Source organism: Elephas maximus, chromosome 15 (assembly GCF_024166365.1).
Source record: "Elephas maximus indicus isolate mEleMax1 chromosome 15, mEleMax1 primary haplotype, whole genome shotgun sequence".
Classification (NCBI taxonomy): domain Eukaryota; kingdom Metazoa; phylum Chordata; class Mammalia; order Proboscidea; family Elephantidae; genus Elephas; species Elephas maximus.
In genome coordinates, this window is record NC_064833.1 from 83,500,728 (window position 1) to 83,526,842 (window position 26,115).

A 26,115-nucleotide genomic window follows, 5' to 3' on the forward strand; every position below is an offset into this window, starting at 1 on the left:
CTCAACCACAAAAAGACAAACAACCCAATCAAAAGGTGGGCAAAGAATATGAACACACACTTCACTAAAGAAGATATTCAGGCAGCTAACAGATACATGAGAAAATGCTCTCGATCATTAGCCATTAGAGAAATGCAAATTAAAACTACGGTGAGATTCCATCTCACTTCAACAAGGCTGGCATTAATCCAAAAAACACAAAATAATAAATGTTAGAGAGGCTGTGGAGAGATTGGAACGCTTATACACTGCTGGTGGGACTGTCAAATGGTACAACCACTTTGGAAATCTATCTGGCATTATCTTAAACAGTTAGAAATAGAACTACCATACAGCCCAGAAATCGCACTCCTCGAAATATACCCTAGAGAAATAAGAGCCTTTACACGAACAGGTGTATGCACACCCATGTTTATTGCAGCTCTGTTTACAATAGCAAAAAGCTGGATGCAACCAAGGTGTCCATCAATGGATGAATGGTTAAATAAATTATGGTATATTCACACAATGGAATACTACGCATGGATAAAGAACAGTGAGGAATCTGTGAAACATTTCATAACATGGAGGAACCTGGAAGGCATTATGCTGAGTGAAATTAGTCAGAGGCAAAAGGACAAATATTGTATAAGACCACTATTATAAGATCTTGAGAAATAGTGTAAACTGAGAAGAACACGTACTTTTGTGGTTACGAGGCGGGGAGGGAGGGAGGGTGGGAGAGGGCTATTTACTGATTACTTAGTAGATAAGAACTACTTCTAGGTGAAGGGAAGGCCAATACTCAGTACATGGAAGGCCAGCTCAACTAGACTGGACCAAAAGCAAAGAAGTTTCCGGAATAAACTGAATGCTTCAAAGGTCAGCGGAGCAAGGGCGGGCGTTTGGGGACTATGGCCTAAGGGGACTTCTAAGTCAATTGGGAAAATGATTCTATTATGAAAACATTCTGCATCCCACTTTGAAATGTGGTGTCTGGGGTCTTAAAATGCTAACATGTGGCCATCTAAGATGCATCAATTGGTCTCAACCCACCTGGATCAAAGGAGAATGAAGAACACCAAAGTCACACGACAACTAAGAGCCCAAGAGACAGAAAGGGCCACATGAACCAGAGACTTACATCATCCTGAGACCAGAAGAACTAGATGGTGCCCGGCCACAACTGATGACTGCCCTGACAGGGAGCAAAACAGAGAACCCCTGAGGGAGCAGGAGATCAGTAGGATGCAGACCCCAAATTCTCATAAAAAGACCAGACTTAAAGGTCTGACTGAGACTAGAGGAATCCCAGCAGTCATGGTCCCCAAACTTTCTGTTGGCCCAGGACAGGAACCATTCCTGAAGACAACTCATCAGACATGGAAGGGACTGGACAATGGGTTGGAGAGAGGTGCTGATGAAGAGTGAGCTACTTGTATCAGGTGGACAGTTAAGACTGTGTTGGCATGTCCTGTCTGGAGGGGAGATAGGAGATTAGAGAGGGTTAGAAACTGGCAAAATTGTCACGAAAGGAGAGACTGGAAGGAGGGTGCGGGCTGACTCATTAGGGGGAGAGTAAGTGGGAGTATGGAGTAAGGTGTATATAAGCTTATATATGACAGACTGACTTCATTTGTAAACTTTCACTTAAAGCACAATAAAAATTATTAAAAAAAAAGTGAAACATAGAATTACCATGTAATCTAGCAATTCCACCCCTAGGTATATTCACAAAATAATTGAAAGCAGAAACTCAAACACATACGTGTAGATCAGTGTTCATTATTCACAATAGCCAAAAGGTGGAAACAACTTAAATGTGCTTTAATAGGTGAATGAATGAACAAAATGTGGTATATGCATACAATGGAGTATTACTCTGCAATAGAGAGAATCAAATCCTGATACGTGCTACCACATGGATGAAACTTGAAATTATGCTGAGTAGAATAAGTCAGTCACAAAAGGACAACTGTTGTATGATCCCATTATATGAGATATCTGGAATAGGCAAATGTATAGAGACCAGCTTTTATCAGTGGTTCCCAGGGCTGAGAGGGAGGGAGAAAAAGGAAGTCATTGCTTAGGGAGCCCTGAGTTTCTATTAAAGGTGATGGAAAATTTGGAAATTGATAAAGCGATGGTTGTATAACATGATGAACATAATTAATGTCACTGAATTGTACCTGTAAAAAATGTTGAAATGGCAAATGTCTTGTTGTATATGTGTGTGTATGCATATACATGTATATATTTACCACAATTAAAAAGAAAAACGAAACCACTGTCACGAGACTCTTTAAATCATTACCTTTTTTTCCCCTCTTCTGTCTTAAGCGGGGAGATATAAGTATACACCTAGATTAAAAAAGAAAACAGAAAAAAAGGAAGATGAAACAAGAAGGATCATTCAGCAATCATCTCTGATCCTTTGTCAAACTTGTCGTCACATTTCTTCCTGGGTCATCCTTGACTGTGGTGAACTCTTTCTCCCGTGTACTCTGGTAACTAATGATGTTGCCTTCTTAGCTTTAATAAAGCTATAACTAACGCCAATTCCATACTGGTTTTCTTGTATAACCCTAAAAGAGCTAGAGGTTAGAACAGGATGAGGCGTGATAGGTTAGGACGGGCTACGTGGGGAAGGTGAGAGTGTCAAGTTTGAATGGCCAAGTAGGTACAAGCTATTATCCCTCCAGGATAAATGGAAAACTCACAGCCATATTTTCAGTCAGTAGAGCTCAGACTTCCCATATTCTGATAGTCTGACATGATGTGGAGTATCAGCGTGATGGGTATCGCTGTTGTCTATTTACTGTATTATAGAGAAATTCCTCACAAGGGAATGGATTTCCTAAGGGACCTCAGGATGATTTCAGGGAAATGCCAGCACACCAAGGACATTCAGACTATCCATTGTGTTTTGGTTATGTGATATCAAAGTGGTTATTAACCCAAGAATGGAAAATATTAAAAATGTATAGGCATTTTCTTCAAAATGACTAAACAAGGAACACAATTCCTGCTTCTCAATCTTTCATTTCTATCTTTTTATGTTTTAGAAATGTTAATAATTTATTGTGAAAAAAACTTCAGGAATGATTTCATGTTTTTTCATTCCATGATGTTAAACAAAATTATATTTGGGAAGAAGAAAAGAGAATATTTTATAGTTACGGGCTAATTTGTATATTAACGGTAATATATTCTGATACCTTAAGTATAGTAGATTTCGTGGTTTTAAACTTAAAGAATCTGTTCTCCGTAAGGAAACCGCTGGGACTAGGCTATTTTATTTAAACATATGCCTTTTTTTTTATACCTGTTATCTCGTAGGTGCTCAAACAGTATTTGTTGCTATAAAAGAAATGGCTTAGACATCATCAGAAAGGGTTTGGATGAGCTAAGGGAGGTTTTTTTTATAGAGCCCACAAGGAAGACTTCAACTGCAGGTTGTTGTTAGTTGCCGTGGTGTCGGCTGTGGTGACCTTGTGTGTAACGGAACAAAACATTGCCCCCTGCTGCACTATGTTCCGTTCGTTGGCACGTGTGGGTCCATTGTTGCAAATGCTGTGTAGCGCCTTCCCATATAGGAGGCTTATCTTCTAGCACTGTATCAGGCATTATTTTATTGTGATCTATAAGGTTTTTCACTGGCCAATTTTCAGAAGTAGATCCCCAGTCCCTTCCTCCTAGTCTGTCTTAGTCTGGAAGCTCTGGAAACTGTCCACCACGGATGACCTGCTAGTATTTGAAATGCTAGTGGTGTAGCTGCTAGCTACCGTCATAGTAACACACAAGCCGCCACACTAGACGACCTGACGGATGGGGGCTGGCTCCTGCAAATAAAAAACAAAAGGCAAACCCATTGCCTTCGAGTCAATGCCAACTCATAGTGACCCGGTGGTTTAAATCTCAGAGTGTGTTTTCTAGGAAGTGAATGGCATTAAAGACTTCCAGCCACTGGGATGCTTTCAGTAGGACGTGCCCCCACCCCCCCCGGGGGGGGGGCGGTGAGGAAGAGTTCTGAAAAGGCCTCCCAAGGACCCTTAGAGTGCTATGCTTCCATAGTTCCCTGATTCTGTGATGAACATGCTTTCCTAAGTCTCTGTTAAGGAGCCCTGGTGGTGCAGTGTTACACACTCGGCTGCTAAATGAAAGGTTGGTGGCTTGAACCCACTAGCCCCTCTGCAGGAGAAAAGACCTGGCGATCTACTTCCATAAAGATTATAGCCTAGGAAACCCGGTGGGGCAATTCTACTCTGTCCTGTAGAGTTGCTATGAGTCGGAATCGACTTGACGGCGCGTAACCAATCTCCATTAACCTTATTTATTGTGGAAAAGAGAGGCCAGAGAACAGGAAGCAGATAAATGTGAAGGAAAATGAATACCTCCTTATGAATAAGGAATTAAGTGTTCTTAATAAGTCTTAGGAAACCCTGGTGGCGTAGTGGTTAAGTGCTATGTCTGCTAACCAAAGGGTCGGCAGTTCAAATCCGCCAGGTGCTCCTTGGAAACTCTATGGGGCAGTTCCACTCTGTCCTATAGGGTCGCAACGATTCGGAATTGACTCAATGGCACTGGGTTTTTTTTTTTTTTAATAAGTCTTAACTGGAAAAATAAAGTTAAAAAATGATTTGAGGAAATTACTAAAAATGCTAAAAAATAAGTGCAGAAATCATTGGAAATAACATAGTTTAATCAGGAGCTTAAGGAGATTTTGGGTGTTGGATGAAGTTGTTTTTATATTTTCTTCTCCTTTTAAAAATAGGATATTATAAAAGCAACGATATCAAAAGGAACCTTTTATGTCAGAGTCTCATCATGATCAAGTCTTAAAAATAGAGGGAAAATAGCTTGAGTATGATTAATGCTTAGATTAATATTCTCTAAAATTTAGAAAACTTTTAAGAGAATTATCTAGAAATCTAACTCAGCCAGAGTAAAATAAGGGGTAAGGACTTGGGGAATACACTTGGCAACGCGGAATATTTTAAAGGAATACATGACCTTTATTAAAGCTGGTCGTGTTATGGGCAGATAGAGCCAAAGGGTTGGCAGTTCGAACCCACCAGCTGCTCCTGGGAACCCGTGGGGCAGTTCCCCCCGTCCTTCCTCTGGGGTTGCTCTGAGTCGGAGTTGGCTTGACGTCGGCAGTTCGAACCCACCAGCTGCTCCTGGGAACCCGTGGGGCAGTTCCCCCCGTCCTTCCTCTGGGGTTGCTCTGAGTCGGAGTTGGCTTGACGTCGGCAGTTTGAACCCACCAGCTGCTGCTTGGAGACCCCGTGGGGCAGTCTCCCCCGTCCTTCCTCTGGGGTTGCTCTGAGTCGGAGTTGGCTTGACGACGATGGGTTTTTTTTTTTATTTTAAGTAAAAGAATAAGCAGAAACCACTGCTGTTTTGGGTGTGTAAAAATAGCAACCATCAGGGAAATTTGCCTTTTCTCTGTCAGTGAAGCTTTACCTGACCTTCAGCTTTCCGATTTTTAGCATCTGATTTTCCTTTTTTTGTTCCTCAGGCGCACTGGCAGTTGGTTAGATATCAGGTGCGTTTGTTTAGCTTTCGGTCTTTCTGGGGTCGTCCCCAGCTTTCGGTCTTTCTAGGGTCGTCCCCAGCTTTCGGTCTTTCTGGGGTCGTCCCCAGCTTTCGGTCTTTCTGGGGTCGTCCCCAGCTTTCGGTCTTTCTGGGGTCGTCCCCAGCTTTCGGTCTTTCTGGGGTCGTCCCCAGCTTTCGGTCTTTCTGGGGTCGTCCCCAGCTTTCGGTCTTTCTGGGGTCGTCCCCAGCTTTCGGTCTTTCTGGGGTCGTCCCCAGCTTTCGGTCTTTCTGGGGTCGTCCCCAGCTTTCGGTCTTTCTGGGGTCGTCCCCAGCTTTCGGTCTTTCTGGGTCGTCCCCAGTCATTTACCAGCCCGAAGCCTAGGACGTTCTGTTCTTTATTCAGATGCTGTCGATACTGGAAGGACCAGGTTTCACCTCCACGAAGTCTTTCCACACCAAACCTTACTAATCTCTCCCCCTCTCTTTGCTTTCTGAGTTTCGTTTTTTTAATTATTTTTGGTCTTTCAGTAATGCACTTAGCAAATATAGTGCTTACTCCACTAAATTATGAGGGTGGTGCAGGGCCCGCCAGCGTTTTGTTCTGTTGTACACGGGGTCATTATGAGTCAGAACCGGCTCTATGGCACCTAGCAACAACGACAACATGTAGTAGAGTCCTCCTTTTAAAACGCTTATTTCTGAGGTACCTTGTGTGGTGTTGAAAATATGGTAGATTCTTAATAAATACTTGCTGAACTGTTCAATTCTGATATCTTAGGCATGTTACAACAAGCACGGTGCAAAAAACAAGGAAAGTGGTGCCTTATAGTCAGACTTTTGAATAGGATATTCTCTTATTCATAGCTAATATCCCAGTGAGTTCCAGGACCACCCATCTTAGGTGTACTATACGTCTTACAGGGGCCAGATGAAGAAACAATGCCTTAACCCAGCATTTTCCAAAATGTATTTCATGATGAACTGGTTCATAAGAAAGGGTTTTGTGATCAAATTAGTTTGTACAACACTGGGCTAGGCAGGTTTTCTTCATGAAAACTTCTGAGAGCCTTTGGCTTACCAGAGTCCTGTGTGAATCTCTGAGACAGCAGGGTATAGTGTGTAGCATTTCAGAAATTCATTTGACCAGAAAGCGACAGAAGGATGAAGAATAGGTTTGTGAATGTTTGGTAATCCAGAGCGTTCATTCTAATCTTGGAGGGCCTGGAGTGGGAAGGCCTGGCAGAGCCTGGCAGGCGTGGGACCCAAGCCCACGATACCCCCAACTCTTCTTCACATGCGCCTTGGACACAGATCCCAGCATGTCCTGACACGGGCTGCCATTTTACCACACAGAGTGAAAAGTAAGAAAATCAGGAGGTTTTTGATAGTACACTTGTGTTAAAGGCTAACAGACCCTCCGTGAAAACCTTTCAATAGTAAGATTTCGTTTGCAATGAATGATGTTATGTGCTAGGTACTGTGGTAGGTAATTTACATATGTTATTTTCACTTCACCTCTAAACAACTCTTCAAGATGGGAATTGTTCTTAAAAATCTTTTCAATAAAGAAACTAAGGTCCAGAAAATTAATAATTGACTTCCCGAAGTGTATAAAGCTACTAAACCATAGAACTGATACAATTGATGGAAATAGTTTGCTCACACGATTCCTAACAAATACACACCTTTATTTTCTGATGTCACTCAGTTCTGTCATTACGGCACTCCAGGAGATGGCTATAGTTTCATTAAAGTATAATACACAATTTCAAGTTCCTAAGTAGAAAATAATGAAATAAACCTTACCTGACCAATCTAGAACCTAATCTAATACCTTGCAAATAGTAAATATTTGTCAATTAAAACAAAGTGCTTAATTTATTCTATAAACCTTTATACCTTGAATTATGTAGAAATTGTGGATTGCAATATGACCATTTGTATATCGTCTTTTACATATTTTAGATACTTTATTGTCATTTAATCTCATGACAAAATGAGTGTCTGTGTTTTTTCCTCACCAATACATTGTGTCTTAAGGGCAGTAAATAGCAAGGATTTCTTTTCAGAACTCAACTCACTTGACCCCAGCATCATTTGACACTGACTTTCTTCCCGTCATACTCTTGGTACCTGTAATACAGAATTTCCTTCTGGCTTTTTGCCTGTACTTTTCCTGCATCCCCTGTAGCTTCATGAATGCTCTTCTTATCGTAACCTGTCAGCAAGTTGGCCCCAAACTCATGGCAGACCCATGCAGAACAGATGGAAACGTTCCCATGATTGGCCTTCGATGGGTCCATTGTGATTCATAGAGTTTTCACTGGGTGATTTTCTGAAGTAGATCTCCAAGTCTTTCTTCCTAGTCCATCTAAGTCTGGAAGCTGTCTGGAGAGTGTTGAGAAGAATTCTGAATCCTTGTTTGCGCACAGTGGGAAAAAGTTGCATGGCTGGCTGTGCAGTTTGGGGGGATATTGCAGTTTGTTATTGCCATCTGCAATGTAAGGTAGTATTTTTGGCATCTGATTTAAATATCTCAGCTGTTAAGACATAGAGTTTTATGAAAATGGGCTTTAGAAAATTGACCTGGATTAGATCTACTAATATGTAGCTAGATGTTAACAATTACCAAGGAAGTAGAGAAGCATGATGAGATAACTCAAGTCCTCTGACTTATGCTTTTAATATTTTTATCTGATCATGTGATAATTGTAATCCTGATGCTACATAGCAACATCTGAAGAATCTGAAGTCTCAGAATGGAATGAACTGGCATGAGGATGAGGAAAACATTATGGCACCATGGTGTGGAAGGGACTCACCTTAGACCCCGTTATTAAGTGCAGAACCTGTCTACTAAAATAGTGTATTTTTTGTTGTATGTGTTTTACTACAATAAAATTGAAAAGAAATGTTTTGATAACATACAAAGCTAAAATAATCTACACAATGCCCATGTCTTGGACAGAATCCAAAATATCTGATAGACAATATGAAGGGTTCTCCAGTCAGGATGTTCGCCATTAGTTAGCACACTCTCAAAATGAAATAATCACTAAAACAGTAAAACCGCTTTGGTTGTGATGAACATGGTTTCCATTTTCCAGCCCCTTCCAAATTTCTGAATTCTGATTGTTCTCCTAGAGATTAGAAACTCATAAAGGTCTTTCAAGCTTGTCTACAGAAAAAATTTTCAGAGAATCTTAGAACCATAGAGTTGAAATGGATCTCAAGAAGTTCTTTAGTCTTCTGCCGAAGAGGTCTTTAAATTATTCCAGATCGTTGCTTCCCCATGTATAGGAAAAACAAGCCCACAAACTTTTGCTTCAGCCCTCCCGGATAGTTTAAAAAATAAAAAAGCCTAATGACCTTCTCTGGCCGTACAGTGTTAACTGAATTGGAATGCCACTTTGATAGCAGTGGTTTTCTGGTTTGCTGTAATAAATGTTTTTTGGTTAATGTAACTTGTTAATACTCCAAGCAGTCTAAGATTTATGTTTTTCCTTTCCTTAGCAGCATATGAGAATTCCTGTACCTTTTATGCTGCAGAGAAACTCATGTAATTTTTTGCAGATAAAACAAATTCTCATTCTGATTTTAGTATGGGTACAACCAGTGGTTCTCTAATGGTGTCTTTTCTTTAAAAAATGATTATATTTAGTGAGTCCCAGCAATGAAATCACTGTAATGAGGAATAAAGACTGTCAGTAAGAATAATAGTGTTATTAATCATTGAAATTAGTCATTTATGGCACATTGCTGTACCTGAAATATTTCCATAGGAAATAATGCTAAAACCCACATTTTCCTATAATTAGACATAATACAAACCTTCTCTCATTATAATAGTGGCCTAAATCCCAATTCAACTTAATTTCATTGACTTCGATTTCTTGACTAAAAGCATTAAGCTTGAACTAGTGAAAAATGTATAATATGTGCATCCAGTTAAGAAGTAATTAGATACTCAATCACCCTTACAACACACAAGGGATTAGGGAAGAAGGAAGAAAAATGCGACTGTAGTGTGTAAACCAGTTTTGTTAATTAGTTGAGTGCTAATTGAGATTGAGAAAGTGTCAAAGTATCATAACGTAGGTTTACTTCTGAAGAACTTTAAAAGCTTAAAAGTTTAATGTTCTATGATACTTCAGTGCAGAATAATGTAGGAATTTCTGAGCTATGTGATTTGTCCTGGAGTTTTGACCAACATTTATATATTCTAAGCTGTACGTATTAGTGAGTGATGAGAAGGAAAAGGATTAGTGCTTTTTTAAGAATTTGTGGCAAAACATAGATAACGTAAAATTTGCCGTTGTAACCATTTTTAAGTGTACAAGTCAGTGCCATTAATCTCATTCGCTGTGTTCTGCGACTGTCACCATTAGCTGTTTCCAAAAGATTTTCATCCCCAAACAAAAGGCCAGTATCCCTTAAGTGGTAACTGCCCATGTCCTACACCCCAGCGTCTGGTAATCACTGATAAACTTCAGTCTCCATGCATTTGCCTCTTCCAGATACTTCACGCAAGTGAGATCAGACGATATTTGTGCTCCTATGTCTGATATATTTCACTTATAATATTTCCCAGGTTCGCCCATGTATCAGAACTGTATTTATAGTATTTCCCAGGTTCGCCCATGTATCAGAACTGTATTCCTTCTTTACAGCTGAATAGTAGTCATGGTATGGACGCACCTCATTTTGTTTATCCACTCATTTGTTGATGGGACTGATGCTAAATTTTATCTCATTTAATACAACAATTCTGTGAAGTGGGTATTTTATTTCCATTTTAGAGATAAAGAAACTGAGGCTGAGAGGGATTAACTTGCCCTAGGTTATAACCAGTAAGGTGCAAAGCAACAATTCATACCCAGGTAGGTTTCACTCTTCATTCTTCACTCTTGCTTTTCTCTAAAACACATTTCAAAATAAGAAAAGGCAAAAATTTATGAACATCTTTTTCTATTTTTGTCTCCTTATCTCTTTTAGATTAAGTCCCTGGAAGTGAGATTTCTGGGGGAAAAACAATATGCATATCTTAAGTTTTGGTAACGTATTGCTGAAGTACCCTCTCTAAGGGTTTATGCTCGCACCACTGATTGCATATTTTATCTGTGGTGTGTTTGTCATTTCCTTTCAGTCATGCAGCATACTTTCCACCTCTTTCCCATCTCCTTTTTCCTTCTCAATTTATTGAAATATCTTTTCCTCCATCTAAACCCCGTAACCCATTGAAATTGGGAGCAAAGGCCATCACTGATTTCTTCCTCCCTTTGCTCTTTGTTCCCTTTCTTACAAATATAACACACATTCATGTCGAAAATTCGAACAGTACAGAACATGATGAAGGAGAAAGCAGAATCCCCGAGCCCTTGCATCAGCGCGAGCATCCCAGCACCAGGTCTGTGGTGGGCAGGAGGCACCACAGGCCCGTGGGACGGTTTGGGCTCCACCCAGGCTCTACCACCAATCAGTGCACAGCTTTGGAAAGGTTACTGAGTCTCCTTTTCATCACTTAAAAGAGGGCATAATAGCATCTACCTCATAGGTGGTTGTGAAGATACAGTGAGATAAAGCAGTTAAAGAGCTTCACGTGTTCTGGTCTACAGTGTAAGCATCCAATAAATGTTATCTTTATTATTATTTTTATCTATTCGATCTCTCAATGCATATATGCTCCTATAGGTATGCAGATATATAATGTTCTTTATGCGATTATGCTTTGATACTATTTTTCTATCTGCCTGGTAATATATTTTCATGTCATTGCATGCCACTGACGTATTCATGCCATTGAACATGTCGTACTTTGAAGTGGTTGTAAGCAAGTTACTTTAGAGGCCTTGATGGTTCGATGGTAAAATTCTCGTCTTCCATGGAGGAGACCCAGGTTCTGTTATATTCACCTCATGTGCAGCCAGCACCCATCTGTCAGTGGAAACTTGTGTGGTGTTATGATGCTGAACAGGTTTCAGTGGCCCTTCCAGACTAAGACAGACTAGGAAGAAATGCCTGGTGATCCACTTTCAAAATCAGCCAATGAAATCTACATTCAGGCCATTCTTAGTGTTCTACTATAATCAATAATGTTGTGATTCACTTACCCACTTATTTCCTTAACAAATTTCTAGTAATAAGAATACTGGATCAGAAAGTTTTAATAAGAATTAGTACGCACACACCCACACCCACACCCACGCCCACCCCCGTCCACCTCTTGGGGAGAGCAGTTTACATATATGTATATCCGTATGTCGGTATATGCTCCCACTGAGTCAAACTACCCATTTCACTGGCCTTCACCAACACTGAGTATTTTCAGTTTTTCCGCCTTTGCCATTCTGATTAAAAATGATTCCTTTACGTTAAGTCCTGTGAGTGCTTGGGTGGGTTCCTGAATTCCCTCTTCTGTTTCATTAATGTGTCTCCATGTGCATGGAACACAGTGTTTGTGGCGTTAGCGCATACTTCAGCATTTGGTAGGATACAATTCCTTACTACTGTTCTCTGCAGAATGTTACTGCCTGTTTTCACATGTTTAATTCTTCGAGATAAACTATAGAATCGCTTTATCAGAAAAATAGAAATAAAGAAGAGAGAGAGAGGAGAAAAACAGTGAGAAAAAGGAAAAAAAAGTTCTGCTAGGATGTTTCATTGAATTTACAGAGTAAGGAGAATTGATATCTTTATCATATTGAGTCTATCAAAGAACAAGGCATTTATGCTTGTTAAATCTTTCTACATCCTTCATATGCTTTGTAGTTCTCACTAAATTTGCTCCGGGCTGTGCGTGTGGGCCATGGCTTCCTGGGGACCAGGATACCTCCACCTCCACCTCCACCAAGTAGGCTGCTCCACTAGTTGGGCAAATTATTGGTATTCTTTCAACCTCAATTTTCTCATCCATGAAGTGGAGATACTAAAAACCATACCTCCTTGAGATGTGAGAATTAAATGAGATGTCATAAAATGCACAGTGCAGTGCTTAGCAGAGAGTTAACATTCGATACATGTCAGCTATTGCAGTTATTGTTAGTGCTATCATTGCCATTATTGATTTTGACTAGTGTCTTTTATGTTTTTACTTTGGTTAATATTTTTTCATTTGAAAAATAATTAAGTTTGTCCTTGGCCTTCTTACTAAACTTTCATATAGTTTCCAGTGACATTTCAGTTGAGCGATTTGGACTTTCTAGATAGACCATGAGAACATCTGTAAATAATGACAATGTTATCTCCTTGTTTCTAATTTTAACACTTCTTATTTCATTGCACCAGCTAGGATTGCCAGAATAATGTTAAATAATTAGCAGTGATATCCAGTGCCCTTTGCTTATTTCTGATATACTTGGATTCCTATTTTCAAATCTAGTGGCATTTTTCCTGCTGTCTTTGTTTTAAGTCTTCAAAAGCGTTTGTGACATTTTTTTTTTTAACTGTGCTTTAGGTGAAAGTTTACAGCTCAAGTTAATTTCTCATACAAAAATTTATACACATTGTTATGTGACACTAGTTGCAATCCTTGTAATGTGACAGCACACTCTCCCTTTTCACCCTGGGTTTCTTGTGTCCGTTCAACCAGCTCTTGTCTCTTCCTGCCTTCTCATCCTGCCATCAGACAGGAGCCGCCCGTTTGGTCTCGTGTGTCTGCTTGAACTAAGAAGCACACTCTTCACAAGTATTATTTTATGTTTTATAGTCCAGTCTATTCTTTGTCTGAAGAGTGGGCTTTGGGAATGGTCTTAGTTCTGGGTTAATAGAGCGTCCACGGACCATGGCTTTGGGGGTTCCTCCAGTCTCAGGCAGACCATTAAGTCTGATCTTTTTACGTGAGTTTGAGTACTGCCCCACACTTTTTCCTCACTCCGACACGGACTCTCTGTTGTGTTCCTGACAGGGCGGTGATTGATGATAGCTGGGCACCATCTATTCTGGTCTCAGCCTGACAGAGGAGTCTGGTTTATGTAACCTTGGGCTCTTGGGCTGATATTTCCCTTGTGTCTTTGGTCTTTGGTGTTCTTCATTCTCCTTTGCTCCAAGTGGGTTGGGACCAACTGATGCATCTTAGATGGCCTCTTGCAAGCTTTTAAGACCCCAGACGCCACTCACCAAAGTGAGATGCAGAACATTTTCTTAATAAACTTTGTTACGCCAATTGACCTAGATAAACCCTGAAACCATGGTCCCCAGACCCCAGCCTCAGCTACTGTGTTTCTCAAAGTGTTTGGTTGTGTTCAGGGAATGTCTTAGCTTTTGGTTTAGTGCAGTTGTGCCGACTTCCCCTGCATTGTGTGTTTTGAATCTTCAGAAGCATTTGTGACGCTCTTGACCTCTTCCTTTGTCTTTCTGCTTTCTCTATCTTCCTTCCTCAATATCTGATACTCTTATTAGTGGGTATGTTGAAAAAGAAAGTGGCTATAAGGCCTTGCTTGTAATGGGAGAACATTATTTTTAACCTTCTTTTTTGTGTATAAAAATAACTAGACCTAGACTCTCTCCTGCAGGGACAGCCTACTGCCAAGGGTAAATTAGGCCCGTAACTAACTCCAAATCAAGGCGGCCGGTGAACATTGCCCCTGAGAAAATACTCTACTAGAGTAGAGGGGAAAGAGATCGTTGAGAGAGAGACTGACTGACAGAACCTCATTATTTCTATCATACCACTTTTCTTTATAAGGCTTTTGTTTGGAAGTTTTACACTGAGTTGTACATGAAGAGGGCTGCTTTAGGGGTTGCCTATTAGCTGAGCCAAGCTTCTGGAACTGATGTCAGTCCTGTGACCTTCACCGGCCTCTGAGAAGTAGTAGGGTGTGTGTGCACAAGATGTGTGTGCACACGTACTTTATTTATTTTTTTGGTGGCCTTTCAGGAAATCCTCCAATAGTGATTTGATTTGCATTCAATCCCTAGGGTTTCTTCAAAGGAGATAATTTCAGGTTCAGAAATAGTTGCAAGAAGGCTTCTTAGGATATCACTGCACTTTAGGTCATCATGATGAACAATGATCATTGTATAATAGAAATTTTCCCTTTTCAGTTAAGCTTTTTTATTAGTTAGATACAGGTAAATGGGTATTTGGAGGAAGTTCCAAAGGGGAGAAAGTTAGCCTAATTACCTTTGCATATTCAAATTGTCATTTTCTTGGGTTGTTTTAGCAAATAAAATTATATTCTGATTACAAAGTAGTACTATTTATTGTAGAAACTTTAGAAAATCCACAAATGTATAAAAAGAAAGTTCTGTTTGAAATAATAATAGATTGAACTGCACTAATTAACTTTTTCTCCAACAGTAAATATATATATATATATATTTTATTTAAATGTGCAAACCCACAAGAATAGAGAACATAGGACAGGAGATAGCAACAACAACATTTTAGAAGCCGGAAGCAGATGGTTGTGTGCTAACAGATTTAGCAGATGTGAGGCATAACCCTATTTACGTGACAGAGTTCCTCAAAGTCCCAGGAACTGGTGGCAACAGATACCTCTGGAAACTGGACTGAAAGGAAGATAAAATAAGCTCTGTTGGTGGAAAACTGTTTGAGAAGAAGTTACACCTCTAAATCCCCTCCCAAGCCGTAGAGGACACTTGGAGCTACTTCATCTCTGGAGATGATAAACACTGAGTCTCTGAATTAGGAGACATAGTTGCCATTGAGAATCAGGATACGATACAGAAAATAGGTTGGTTGAATAAGCATCTACATAGCTCATGTTCCTCTCTCCCCTCACTTGGCCTCCCATATACTGGTAGAAAGTTCTCAACTCTCCAGGCAGGTGGCTGGAAGGATACTTTCTGGAGAATCTGACCAACAGTTGGAGTTCCCTACTGAAGTGGCTGTTCCACTCGTCCTGTGGTGCAGGCATAATTAGTTTCACCTGTACGTTCAGGGTCTCCACCCTGGTCTTGTTGTGTTCCCTACTCTTAAGTATGAGCAGTTAAGGATATTTGAAGAAAGCCTATTAAATGAAAGAACTCAAAATAAACAGAAAAAGTCTAGTTAAAAAAAGAAAACTTTATAGAGAGTGGAAAACTTCAATAAAGTAATCATTAATGTCTCCAGAGAGGTAAGAAAAGAAATTGCAACCATGAAACAACAGCAGGATGCTGTTAAAAGAAAATTCAGAAAACAAAATAGAGATTTTGGAAATTGGGAACGTGATGGCACAAATAAAAAATTCTATAGAAGGTTCAGAAGGTGGAATTAAAGAAATTTCTAAGAAAGTAGAGCAAAGGGCAAAATAATAGAAACTAGGAGAGAATAAGATAAAAAAGAGGACCTGTCGAAGAGATCCATTATCTAAGTAATAGGAAAATCAGAGAGTGAAGAGAGAACACAGAAAAGAGGAAGCCAGCAACAGAATCATTCAACATTTTCTCAGAACTTAAGTATGTAAATTTCCAGATTAAAAGGACCCACTGACTTGCCACCACAGTAGATGAAAATACACCCACAACAAGGTACTATCATTGTAAAATTTTAGAATACAGAGAGAAACTACCAAAAAAACAAAAACAAAACTGGGTCAAAATCAAAGAACCAGGAATTAGGATGGCATCAGACTTCTCAACACCAAAAGTGGAAGCTAAAAGTCAGTGAAGAATGACTTTCAGAATTTTGAGGGAAAACTACAGTCCACCTAAGATTCCATGCCCAGACAGACTTTCAACCAAATGAGTGTCATCGGAATAGTCATTTTCACACATCAAGGTCGCGGAAAATTTACTTCCCATGCACGTTTCTCAGGAAGATATGCATCACCAAAGTAAAGGAGTAAACCAAGAAAGACGATGTGGGATCCAGGGAACAGGAGATCCACGAAGGAGAAAGGCAGAGGGAGACCCAGAATGATGGTGAATTGTGATCACAGGCATAAAGGGCAGTCTGTCCAGATGTGAGCAGGGAAAAGGGTCTACTGAAGCTTTCTCCAAGAAGATGAAATTGATAGAATGCACAACTGTCTTATTGTCTTGAGAGGAGAGTAAGGCAGTTGGTGGGCAGTTCTAGGTTGAATTAGTTATAAGTACAGAGAAAACTAAAGGGAAAAAAATAAGATACATGTTAACTTCATCATTAACATAATATGTTGATACACATTGTTCAGCTCTGAGTAACAGTTACATCATCACAGAAATAGAAACTTACTTTTGCTTGGATCAGTAATAATGCTGATCCAACCAGAATTACTGTGTAACTATATTGGGAGAATGGGGTAGTGGGAAGGTGTGTGTGGGGTGGTGTGTGTGTGTGTGTGTGTGTGCGTGTGCACGTGTGCACGTGTGCCTGTGGAGGGTTTGGTTGCTGACAGGAGGGGAAGAGGATCAAATCTTCATTCTCCAATGGAAGTCAGTGGACTGACAACTGAAAAATGAAAGATAGCAATCACTCATGCTGTTTAGCTGTGTGCTGTGAATAAAATTGCAGCTAAAGGATTTGAGGAGGAGGAAATGGTGGCAAGTGGGACGGGGACTGATAGTTTTCACAGTAAACCTGTTAGAACTATTTAACTCTTTATACTATGCACATGTATGATTTTGATACAAATAGAAAAGATTAAATAGAAATTGCTACTGTCATTTTGTTACATTTATTTCTTTTATTATGGTTGTAAAAATATATATAACACAACCTTTGCCAATTCAACATTTCATTCGTTGTATATTTTAATGCATGAATCTAAATGCACACACACACACACACACACACACACACACATTCTTTTTCTTATGGTGTTTGCTTTGGACCAAGTATTGTGCTGGACCTTTGGGAACACAGTCCAGATGAGACCAAACATGATTGCATCCCATGAAAACTTTCTCTAAAATGCTGAAAAGTACATTTCACACACATGCATAGAAAATGATAAGCCATACTTTACCTTTGTATTGGGGCATAAGTATTGCAATTTGATTTCCAACCACTGAGATGTCTTTATGATCCCGAAGTCATCACTAGTGCTCGCTGTTGTTCCTGGGAGGCGCTATGCTAAGCACGTTATATCTGTTGCCATAAATCATTCTCACACAAACTCTATGGGTAGATGTTATCAGGGACAGAAAGGGCAAGAAAATTACCTAAAATCTAGAGCAATTTAATGGCAGAGCAGGGACTTGAACTTAGGTCTCTAAATCCCATCCCTCAGAGTGTGATCAGTTGATGTTTTTTAGTTAATCTGGTTGCTGCAGTAAAGAAGATCAAGCATACATTTTTGGAGGCGCTAATATAAAGATAGGAGTCACCGGGTGGTGCAAACCAGAAACACTGGCAGTTTGAATCCACCCAGAGGCACCTCAGAAGAAAGGCCTGGTGATCTCCTTCAGAAAAATCAGCCACTGAAACTCTTACGGAGCACAGTTCTGCTCTGACAAAGACGGTGTTGCTCTGAGTCAGAATAGACTCAACAGCAACAGGGTGGTGGTAATGTAAGATTACCCTGAGTGCTGTGATGTGGGAATGTGACATTTTTGTTGTTGTTGTTATTTTAAAACTATAGAGAGGAAAAAAGCTCAATAAATATAAGGTAGTATTATTTTTAGTTTCCTCTTTTTTTTTTTTTTTTCTGTGAGGGAGATTTTAACAGAGCGAGTACCCAGATTCACCAGCAGATTCCACATTCAGGTAAATTGGAATTCAGCATTTACTGAGAACGTTCCAAGTCAAGCACTTGGAGCTTCAGAAGTGAACAAGACACTGGTGGCCACCACACACATCAGCTGCGCTGTAGATGTATGCCGAATGTTAAAATTACTCCCCTTTGAGCAACTCGGACCTTGTATGATTAGAGCCACTATATGTTTATCTAACTATGTTTTATTGATGTTCTGGAGCATGGTAGCTTAATTTTTAGAATGGTTGGACATATTCTTAAAATGAAATTTCATTACTTTCATAAACGTGGAATTTATATATATCTAGACCAGTCCTCCCAAAATGTGTCCTGGAGAGCATTGTTTCTTAAATCAAGAGGTGACTGTCCAAATAAATTTGGAGAATCCAGGATGTATTATCCCCCATTAGGAGGTTCACAATGCATATTAGTATGCTAGAGGCGCTCCTTGGAGACTCTATGGGGCAGTTCTACTCTGTCCTATAGGGTCGCTATGAGCCGGAATCGACTCGACGGCACTGGGTTCTGGGGGTTTAGAGGCTCTCAGAGGCATTTGAATTAAAGAACCATGTTTTATTACAGGAAACCCTGGTGGCATAGTGGTTAAGAGCTATGGCTGCTAACCAAAAGGTTGGCAGTTTGAATCCACAAGGTGCTCCTTGGAAACTCTGTGAGGCAGTTCTTCTCTGTCCTGTGGGGTCGCTATGAGTTGAAATAGACTCGACAGTGATGGGTTTGGTTTTTTTATTGTATTACATATAAGCAGAGCTTCCCCAATTTTTTAAAACATGGAATCCTTTCCTCACCTAACTTACAGTGTTATGTGGAACACATTTTGGGGACACTGGACTCCAAATCCCTTTTGCAGAAAATTCATACATTGTGACTTTTAGGCTCCTTTTAGCTCTGAAATGCTGTGATTTTACAGTTTGATCACCAGTTGGTTTCATGTCAGTTACTTTGACTTATAATTTATTGTTTTATAATTTTCAAATATATACATAATCAATGTCCTACATTACCTGTGAAATAATGTCTTTGAGGTATAATCTTAAAGATTTGATCGTGGCTCACTAGCTTACTTGAAATGGAATTTGGAAATATATATACCACTGTTACAAATATTTTTAATATATTCCATAAATTTGTATATATATGTATACACACACATACCAACCACATATGGACATTGTAAAATAGCCCATTGTATCATAATTAAGGAAGGAGACCCATTTAGTTTGTTTGTAGTTATTTGTTGCAGCAAATATCCCTTACACAAAAAAAATCTGTCTGATTGTATCTACCTGATAAGTTCCTAGAAGTACAGTTCTAGTTAAAAAGTACATGCATTCTAAATTTTGACAGCTATTTACTGCCCAAAAGATAGAACTAGTTTACATTGGGCCAATAGTATAAGGATGTCAGTTTGCCCGTTGCCGTCGCTGGCAACATGCAAAGGTTTTATAGAACTGGAATCTTAGCTGGTGTCATTTTCCTAAATGGGAAGCACATTTTTCATTATCTCAAAAGGTGCTCTTATTTCATGTATTACTCTAGATTTAATTAATAGAACTATTAAGTAATTGGAGAAATAAGTAGTAGTCTCTGAGCTCAAGCATGTACTATCCTATCTGGGTATTACACACGATAATAATAAAAATAAATAACATAAAAAATTTTTTAAAAAATAACAAAAAAATTAAAAAAACTTAAAGATTTACTTTTATTTATTATTAGACATAATATACAAATTGTATTTATAAATTTGTTCAAGCATTTATTTATTTAGGTTGAGAATATCTCAAGTTCCTATGGAAATTTTGCATTAATAGATTTGATCATATAAACGGGGAGCTCTGGTGGTGCAGCGTTTAAGAGCTCAGCAGCTAACCGAAAGGTCAGCAGTTGGAATCCAGCAGGTGCTCCTTGGAAACCGTATGGGCCAGCTCTACTCTGTCCTGTAGGGTAGCTAGGAGTCAGAATTGACTCGATGGCAATGGATGGGTTTTTTTTTAGTGTCATAAGTAAAATCATGGCAGACTTTTTTGGAAAAATTGCAGAGTTACAAACCTGAGCATGAAGATTTTTTAAATGTCCACATTTTTTTAGCATGAAACTTTAGTCCTAATGTGCCTCATTGAGCTGTAGAAGGACCTTCCAGTGTGCAGTGCAGGAATGTAAGTAACATAACTGATTCATTCTTTCTGCCTAAAGGAGGAAGACAGTGGTCCTATTGTGCCCTCGAAGGAGAAACGGAAACTTTTGAGCTGCAACCTTGGTTTGCCCTCAAAGCCTACATTGTCTGTCTTCATCTAATCCAGCCTTCACGGACGTCGGTGACAGTTGTCCGCGCACATGCACTAATGAAATAGTAGAAATGGCTGTACATTCAAAGAAATCCCACATTATATATTCACATCACTGCCATTAGTATTCATATTTTTGCATATACTACGTATTGCTTAGCATAGAAGGAATGAAACTAGTTTTCAGAGCTGTTATTAACATGAGTATATATGTGTGTGTGTATATATATACAGCATGTATTAATATTGAGACAGGAAAAAGACATTCCCAGCATTAGTATTTCTTTATTTCCTGTCTCCAGCAGAAAATCACTCATTCAGAGAATAATGTAATTCTTGATAATAAAATAAAAGTTTTGGTGAAGAAAAACATAGAACTTCAAAATGCAATGTGAAAGGTTAATAAAACTAATGTCTCCTGTTGTTTTTCAGCACCCGAACCACAGTGGCTGGGCTGGTTTGTTGTGGACAACATATTGGGAGTCAATGCAACAACATAATATTTGACATATTAATTTCCTAGTTAAAGGGTTTAACTGAACATTTGAATCTAATCATTGTGTTTATTTGACATATTAGAAACTGTGGTATCTATGAATTTGGGAAAGGTTTAAGAAATTAATTAGAAAGAAGGTGGATAGAAGGTACCAGGAATAGCTTTATTTTCCATGAATAAGAATATAAATTGAATATCGTATATTAATGTTGTATACTTTGTAAGACTTTAAATATTTTATTCTATCCATTTCATTTCTTCAGTATGTCAAAACATTTCTTTTGAGTATGACCAACAATACCTTATTTTAATTAATTTTAAGGCCTACTTGCACATTTCAGCATATATTTAATTACAGTTAGATGTAATAGAATGAGATAATTTATGTAAAACAATATAGTGTCTGGCACAAAGTGCTTAATAAGTGTTATTTGTTGTTGTTATCGTAAAACCAATGACTTCAATAACAGTCCCAGTATGATACAAAATATCTTAAGTTAGAAGTAGAAATAATACAGATGTTACAAGTATATATTCAGGGAATTTAGATGTGTTGGGTAGAGGTTGTAATAATGAAAGATTTAAATAAAAATTACAGCAGGTAGACCTGAAAGCAGAAGCTAAGATGGTACATTTGGGAGCCTGGGGGCAGGCAGAGGAAAGGGCTAGAGCTGGGACAATGCGATCTGCATGTAGCCCTGGACCTTGTCAGGGCAACATCAGGCAGGGCCTCTGATAGGTGGAGAGAGACCCTGGAGTAGGCCTTTTTGTAGTTTCTTACATACAAAAATGAAGAAATGGCAAAGCGTGTTTACCACAATTGTGATATATTTAAATATTTACATTTTACAGACTAGTACTGTTAACCACATGCGTGCCAAACAATGGCTGCAAAAGTAGCCTTATTTGTAGTTAACATCAGAAGATTATCATCCAAGACTAGATACGATGCCCTTCATGAATGAGAATCCAGCCCAGGGGCACCCCTGGTCATGCCTTTGGTAGACCCTGTATTCAGGTTCCGAAAAAGCAATACTCAAGTACCCAGCTTTTCCACTCCTGATGATTGGTAGCAGCCAGGGACTGTTCTTGGACTTCTGATGCTTCTAGCAGTCTCCAGTCATCTTGCCTTGAAAACTACAGAGTAAACACAACAGCTACAAAAACTAATTCCAGTGTTTTTCAGAGCAATATCTGAGCTCTATCTCCCTCTCCAAAATGATTTTTTTTTTTTAACTCAGGCAATTAGATTTATTTACTGCATATTTTTCTGAGTCAAAGAAGTACTTGGATTGGATCATGAAATCCACTGATGAGACCATACTGAGACTTACTAGTCTTTAGTATGGAAAATCCCTTCATCGCACTATTAGGTGCCTCAGACTCCAAATATGAATGTTATTTATAGTGATGTTTTTATAGGAATGAATGTGAAAGAGTACTTGTCAATCAACAGAAGTGCAAATAACTGATATCAAATGTATCTTGTTTTGGTAGTGGGATTGGAAAGAAAAATAAAAGGCATGCGATGGACCCTGAAATTGGGGGAGGAACTTCCCACAGCAAGCATGGGGAGCAGTTAACTAGGGATAGACAACCAATTTCACAGATTTGAACTTAAAATTTAGAGTGGATGTTATTTACCTAACAAGGAAAAAAAGGCAAGTGCCAGTGACATGTTATTTATTGTGCCTGATGGTGTGTAAAGTAGTATTCTCAAAGTTTTATCAGTTAAAATGTTTTGAGTCCTCTGCATCAGTCTAGAAAAAATTTTGTCCATTTGTTGATCTTTTCAAAGAACTAACGTTTGGCTTTGTTGGTTTTCTCTACTGTGTTTCTGTTCTCTATTTCATTAGCTTCTGTTCTAATCTTTATAATTTCCTTCCTTCTGATTGCTTTGGGTTTACTTTACTCTTCTTTTTCCAGTGTCTTAAGGTGGAAGGGTAGATTATTGATGTGAGATTTTTTTTTTTTTTAATCTAGGCATTTATAGCTTTAAATTTCCCTCTTAGCACTACTTTAGCTGCACCTCATAAGTTTTGGTATGTTGTATCTTCATTTTCATTCATCTGAGTATTTTCTCATTTCCCTTCTGATTCCTTTTTTGACTCAATGACTAATTAGGAATGCATTGTTTAATTTCCACATATTTCTAAATTTTCTAAATTTCTGTTACTGATTTCTAATTTAATTCCATTGTGGTCAGAGGACATATTATGTATGGTTTAAATCCTTTTAAATTTGTTGCAGCTTGTTTTATGGCCTAGCATAGGGCCTATCTTGGAGAATGTTCCGTCTGCACTTGAGAAGAATGTGTATTCTGCTGTTGTTAGCTGGTATGTTCTAGATGTCTGTTAGGTCTAGTTTGTGTATAGTGTTGTTCAGTCTTACATATCTTCTAATCCCTTTTCATTGTTCTATTTTTGAAAGTGAAGAACTGAAGTCTCCGAATACTATTTAATTAGTTCTTCCTTGAGTTCCATCTGTTTTTGCTTCGTGTACTTGGGGGCTCTGTTGTTAGCAGAGGAGTCTTTTGGTGGTGCAGCTGGTTAACTACTAATCAAAAGACACTTCATACCTATGTAGAGGGGCCTCAGAAGAAAGGGCTGGCAGTTTACTTGTGAAAGTCACAGCCTTGACAACCCTATGGGGAAGAGTTCTACTCTGCAACACCTGGGGTTACTATGAATCAGAATTGACTCAATGACAAGTTTTTTTTTTTTGATAGGTATATATACATTTAATTATTACATCTTTCTGAAGGAATTATCCTTTATCCTTATAAAATGTTCCTCTTTATCTCTAGCAAACATTTTTTTTGTTTTAAAATATGTTTTACATATTCATATAGCCACTCCAGCTTTCTTATGGTTGTGGTTTGCATTACATACCTTTTTCTGTCCTTTTATTTTCAGCCTGTTTGATCTTTGAATTTAAAGTGTGTCTCCTGCAGACTACTTATGGTTGGGTCTTATTTTTTATCCAGGCTGACATTCTCTGCTTTTTATTGGATTGTTTATTCACATCTAAAGTTATTATTGATGTAGTTGGATTTATATCTGCCATTTCACTTTTTATTTTCTACATGTCTCATGTTTTTCTTGTTGTTTTTGTTCCTCTATTCCTCCTTTACTACTTTCTTCTGCCTTAGGGGGGAATATTTTTTAGTGTAGCATATCATTTCCTTTAATGATTTTTTCCCACTATATTTTATGTCTATTAAAGAAGCTGAGCAAAGAAAGGAGAAAACAAAAACAAAAAACAACAAAATTGTTGCTATTGAGTCGATTCCAACCCATAGCGACCCTATAGGACAGTAGAACTGCCCTCTAGGGTTTCTGAGATGCAGCTAGTGGATTTGAACTGCAGACCTTTTGTTTAGCAACCCAGTTCTTAACCACTGTGCCGTCAGAGTTCCAAAGAAAAGATAACAAGTATATATTTTTTGTGTTTGTTACATTAACATTTCTCATTCTATTCATTCGTTTCTTTTAGTTCAAATTATCCTCTGGTGTCATTTTTTTACTCTAATACAGCATTGCTTCCACAAACCTCCTTGGTGCTATATTGTCAAGTATATTACATTTCTATATGTTGTAAGCCCAGCAGTGCAATTACATGCATATTGTTTGATGTAGTTACTTTTTAAATCAGTTGAGAGAAGAAAGAATAAGAAATATGCATTTATACTGTCTTTTGTAATTACAGAATTACTTGTACCAGTGCTATTTTTTTTTTTTTTTTCATGTAGATTTGAATTTCTATCTGGGTTTACTTGCTTTCAGCCTGAGGCAACTATTCCTTTAGTACGTCTTGTAAGGTGAGTCTGTTACAAGTGGATTCTCTGAGGTTTTGCTTATTTGGGAATTTATTTTGTCTTCATTTCTGAAGATGGCTTTGCTGGATATAATATTCTTGGTCTACAGTTGTGGCCCCCCCACCCCCCCCCCCCCGCACCACCACTTTGAGTATGACATTCCACTGCCTTCTGGCCTCCTTTGTTTCTTATGAAAAGTCAGCTGTTAAACTTACTGGGGTTCATTTTTATATGACAAGTCATTTTTCTCTTGTTGCTTTCAAAATTTTGTTTTTTAGCATTTTTACTGTGATGTGTCGGGGTGTGAATTTTTTGTGTTTATCCTACTTGGGATCCATTGAGCTTTCTAAATATGTAGATAAATGTTTATCATCAAATTTGAGAAGTTTTTAACTATTATTTCTTTTAATTTTTTTTCCCCTGGTCTTTTCTCTCTCCTCCTGGTAATCCCATTACACACAGGTTAAACGCACTTGATGATGTCCACGTTTCTCTGAGGCTATGTTCATTTTTATTCATTCTTTTTTCTCTGTTCTTTAGATTGCATAAGCTATCAATTTATTTTCAACTTTGCTATTCTGCCAGTGCTAATCTACTGTTGCACCTCTCTCATAAATTTTTTATCTCAGTTCTTATACTTTTTTAGTTCAGAATTTCCATTTGTACTTTTTTTTATATTGGCCGTTCCTTTATTGATATTATGTATTGCATGAGACATGTTTCATATTTTCTTTGATTTCTTTAAGCATGGTTTTCTTTACTTCTTTAAAAATATTTGTAATGGCTTCTTTGAAGTCTTTATTGAATCTGACATCTGGGCCCTTTCACTGGCAATTTCTGTTACCTACTTTTTTTTTTTTCCTGTGTATGAGTCACACTTTCCTGTTTCTTTCTCTTATGAAAAAGACCTGCTCAAATTTTTTGTTGAAAACTGGGATATTTTAGGTCATATATGATAGGGTTAGTCATACTGATCCTCCACACCCCTGAGCTTGTTTTTCTTGTTATTTGCCTGTATATTTGTTTAGTGACTTGGCTGGACTATTTTATAAAATCTGTTTTGCCTTCAGTGTGGAGCCTCTGATGTCACTCCTCAGAGAATATAGCCCTGGACATGCACACAGTTACCCTGGGATGACCGTCATTTTAGCAGGGCTCTTTGTCTCTTTTCCTGATCTCACTGTTAAACTGTGGCTGCATTAGTATCACACCCTGTTGGGCTCCACTAATTTGCTAGCTAACTGCTCTGTTTTTGACAGTGCCCTTGGGCATAAATTGTACCACATGCAATTTAGATTTAGGCTCCTTTGCAAGGGCGGAGCCCTGGTGGCACAGTGGTTAGGAGGTGCAGCTGCTAAC

The 26,115-nt window shown here is 38.6% G+C and overlaps 1 protein-coding gene across 2 annotated transcripts in view; it reads left to right on the plus strand.

Moving 5' to 3' along the window:
• Positions 1-26,115, plus strand: part of CA8 (carbonic anhydrase 8) — a 212,285-nt gene that overhangs the window by 107,574 nt on the left and 78,596 nt on the right. Inside the window, exon 9 of one of the 2 annotated variants that reach the window (XM_049853866.1) lies at positions 20,352-21,107. The exons of the other annotated variant lie outside the window; for it this stretch is intronic. The gene's annotated coding sequence lies outside the window, so the exon portion shown is untranslated. Of the gene's footprint in view, positions 1-20,351; positions 21,108-26,115 lie in introns of those variants that run through there. 2 annotated transcript variants of the gene reach the window in all.